The sequence below is a fragment of the Tyto alba genome, unplaced genomic scaffold (genome assembly GCF_018691265.1).
Source record: "Tyto alba isolate M040663 unplaced genomic scaffold, T.alba_DEE_v4.0 Super-Scaffold_20000042, whole genome shotgun sequence".
In the NCBI taxonomy this organism is placed as follows: domain Eukaryota; kingdom Metazoa; phylum Chordata; class Aves; order Strigiformes; family Tytonidae; genus Tyto; species Tyto alba.
In genome coordinates, this window is record NW_024881293.1 from 6,145,810 (window position 1) to 6,150,266 (window position 4,457).

The following is a 4,457-nucleotide window of genomic DNA, read 5'->3' on the forward strand; positions in this document are numbered from 1 at the left end:
TCCATGTTCATTCCAGTCCTTTGCTCAAACCACGGTGCCAAGCTCCCCTCCAGCACGCATCCCGTCCCCGTACTTCTGTCTCCCTTCCTCCTCCTCGTCTAGACGCTCAAAGCCCACCTCACACCAACCGCAGCAAGGCAGGTCTCTGTGCACCCAATCTCACTTTAAATTAAAATAAGTTGCCTTAAAGCACAGCATGGGCACACCCTGCCCACAGATGAGCCCCTGGCACAGTGGGTTTTAGGGAGAAGTAAGTCCAAGCAGCTCAGGGTCTTGTATCTGCGGACACCTCTTAATTGAGACTATGCTGGAGGCAAACACAGCTCAGGTGCCTCAACACTGGGGTTCAGATTTGGAATTTCAATGTAAGACATAATAAAAGCACGGGTGTTTGGTCCCTGCATGCCAAGCCACTGCAAGATGCAACAAAATCAGCTCCAAACTGAAGTTACATTAATAGCTAAGGCAGTTATTCTGGAATATTGTGGCCTCAGCAGCAAACACATAAGATCACTGTCCTACCTGGCAGCTCATCCTTTCCATCTTGTCTTTCAGGATAAGGGAAGCTAAAACAAGCATAATCCAGCAGCTCTCCTAGACATTTCACACTTTCCAAATAGCCATTAGGAAGGAGACATTTCCAACTCTTATGGCCTGACTTGTCTGTTCTCAGGACTACCTGGGAGCCTAGAGGCTGTTTTAAATCAGAACTGCTTGCCACAGAGAAAATAAAAACACTAGATCATCTCTAAGCCTGGAGATAGAGGTCATCTGAGTAGTAACACAGAAACACTTTTTTCCCCCCCAAACATCAAACCAACAGTAGAATTACATGACTAACCAGCAGATGCAACTCCTCCACTCCACAGGGATCCAGTACCTGCTCATCAACACTGCTATTATAAATGCCTCCCTATCCCTTCACTGAGTCCTAGAAGCTCTGCTGGAAATTAGCTATCCTGCAGGTACTTTGGTACACCTGAATCCCTCCTATCATGTCCTTTTAGTCTTCATTGATACCAGCCTGACCTGAGCGTTAAATAAAGTTGCCGAGTGAGAGTCAGCTCTGTAGTCAATGAGAGTTTGATACTTCTGTTCCATAGATATTAGCCAGGACACAAAGCAATAAAGACCCAAAGTCTTCTTGGTACTTAGCTCTATTTTTACAGGGTCACCAGCTTTGCTAACTTTCTGTGGAACCTTAACAGATTCAGCTCTTTGGAGTCTGCTGTTAGGGCTCTCTCTGTCACAGTCGTTATGATGGTAAAGTACATGGTATTAATTTCTAAATATCATACAGTATTAATGCCTATATAGGGCTAATTTTACTCTGCTGTTTATACGGTCACCGATTCAGAATGGTTTTCAAATTATGCTTGCGTTTTCCTTGAAGACTAAGCATTTAACTAACATTCTCTTGCCCACTTCTATTTGCAGGCTTCTCTCAGAGAAGAGGCTTGGAAAGGGTCTCTCTGATTTCATCATTGTCCTCAGGACCAATTTATAACCTGCACCTATTTATAACAAGAGTTTTATATGACAAACTAATCATTTTGCTTGACAGTTAATAGCCCGCCATTCAAGGGGAGTTTACATGTGCTGGGTTTTCTTCTATGGAGTGAGGAAAGGCAGGCAATCTGCTGCTAATCCAACATAAATACCCCTGGAGTCAGTCTGGAGTGTGGCATCGAAATCATTTACAAAACGTGAAATTTGAATAGAACTTAAAACCTCATAACCTGTCAGCTCCCAGCCAGGGAAAATATTCACCAAGGGCCTGCAACTGGAATCTCAGTGCCTGGAAGATTGCTTTTATTTGTCTGAAGCAGTTAGCAGAGAGAGCAAGGGTGCAAACCGGACAACCCTGGCCTTGTGGAGGCAGCTTTGCTCAGCTCCTAACTCTAACACAGCCTGTCCAGGGGCTACTTCAAGGCCCTATGTGAGTTAAATAGAAAGAATTCACCACTGATTCCACATGTGAAGGGCTGGTCCAGCATTGCACTGTGTCCTACTGAGCCAGCTAGCATGGTGGTAAACATGGGAGTAGTGAAAAGCAGGAGGATCAGGACAACCCAGCAATCTCGTGTCAATATAACTCATAGGACAAAATTTATAGTGCCCACGTCAGCAGAAACACACCCTAAAGGCAGTTCTGGAGTTAAGCCCTGAACTAGACTAAATACCTATATTTTGGAATGAATCACTAGCATTTTGCCAGATTTTCCACCAGCCTCCATCAGGCTCATAAACCACAGTTATCAGCACATTTTGTGAAGGCACCCAACATAGAAGGAGCTAAAAAATCTGCCAGCAACACGACCTAGCCTAGACCTTTGAGACAAGGGCAGAGGCATGTTCCAGAAGCACGAGGCTGATATTTACTATCTCGCTAAGCAGGCATCCGTAGCTTGAAACTGGAAACTTGTAGCTGGACTCTGTCTAGAATAAGGAATTATGAGTGAAGATAATCACTTTTATAGGCATTGAAATTATCAGTCAATGCTCATCCTAGGATGGTTTGGTTTATTATTCCTGAAATATAAGCTAAGCAGCAAAGCAGTCTGTTTACACAGCAGCCTGTGTAAGAGGGAAGTGTAGTAACCAGAGCAATGGAGTATACGATGAGAAAATTGAGCTCAGAGTCATATGGGACTGGAGTACCAAATTCAGTGTCTGTATCTTAGAAGCAAGAAGCTCTCTGGTAGGAAAAAATCATATAAGAGATCTCAAAACCCTCGACTGCGAACACATCTCCCTCACATGAGAGAGATCTGTGCAGAAAATTAACAAAACCATGCTGATTTGCATAAGTTTTGTCTGAATCTGAACTGTATACAATATACAGCAAAAAGCTCAGTGTAGATTGTTGCAAAGGTTGAGTGAGGCTTTTGCAGAGGAAGGGGCTGGGAGGCAGATGAGTGAGCAAGGGCATGGTGAAGACAGCGAAGTTTTAGTAAGTATTAAGTGATCCATGTGGGGTTTCACAGTAACCTTTTTGAAAGTGCTCTTGAACCTGAAGAAAGTTATGACTGCAAGTGCAAGTTATTAAGGTTTGAAACTCTTTGAAGGTGATTCTGTAGCAAACATTTCTGTGAAGAACTGAAAAGATGAGGGTAAGAAAGAAGCTTGCTCCAGTAAGAAGATATGTACTTTTCCTCACCTCCAGTTTCCCTGAAACCCTAAACTTAGAAATTTGAAAGAAAAAAAAAATGCAGCAACTCTTTGTGTTTCCTATTCTGCTAGGACCTCAATAGTGCAGTACCCCCATCTTATCCCCCCTGCCTCAGCTTGTGCAGATAGCGCCCTAAGTATGCTGGAAGGACCCAGAAAAAAAAAAAAAAAGGCCTTTTAATTTGTGCCTCTTAGATTTCTCCCCTTGCATGCCACAAATAGCCATTGCCACTGGGTGGGATTAACACACTTGGCCATTAAACCATAGGCTCAAGCACATGGGTTTTATTTTGTTATAAACAACTTCATACTGAATTCAGTCCTCCTAAATTCTTAAATTTTCTTGGACTATAAATTTTATGACTACAGGAGAGCATTGAAACTTTGCTTCGCACACCATTAATCTCCTCACTCTCCAAACAGCACGGAAGCCTTACAGAGTCTTTGTCCCAGGCACAGCCCAGCCAGGAGGCTCGTGTCCATATTAGTCATGAGTTTTGTGCACTTGAACTGGGGGCCCAGACTCCACTTGCTTTTTGGCGGTTTCAACCCATTCTGCCCCAGCTTACTGCTGGGCAGACAACCTCACGCTCGCCCTGGCTGCTGGCTGAAGGCCCAGGATGCAAGAGAACTGCAGCCTGGCAGCATTCAGAGCTAAAAGACTCTTAATAATAAAAAATAAATAAAAATAGAGTCTGTTGGCTAAAAGACCTTGGTGATGCATAGGAAAGCTTCTTAAGGGACAACCCTCTGTCCTGAGGATAGAGCTGATCAAAACCCCACAAGATTTCCAGTGGTAACAGTGAGCTTGGGACAAACCAAGAGCCGTGACATCCATGTCCTCTCCTAATTTGGCTTCTTTCCCCAGTGCTGAGTCTGACCCCAGCTCTCTCTGCTGGCTGGAGCAGAGGCAACGTGGCTTCCAGACTCCAGAGATGGGGGTTTGCTTCTCTCTCTCACACTGTCGCCAGGCAAAGCACTACTGCTGCCGAGGGAGATCTAAGCCTTCACCGTTCAGGCTGCGTGCTCCTCAGGACTGTCTGATACACATTCAGAGAGCGTCTAGCACGCTGGGGAAATGCCTGGCAGGACAGAACTCCTTGCATAAATACGGAAGAATAAAGGCAGAACAATTCATCTCCTAAGAAGATCTTGAGAGTAAAGCGCAGCAAAGAAGGGGGGGGGGGGGGGAGAAATAAATCACAAATCCCAAAACAAAGTCTGACAAACAGTTTTAGTTCTACAACAAAATAAATACTTTAACTCTGGTTTACCAAGAACAGTGA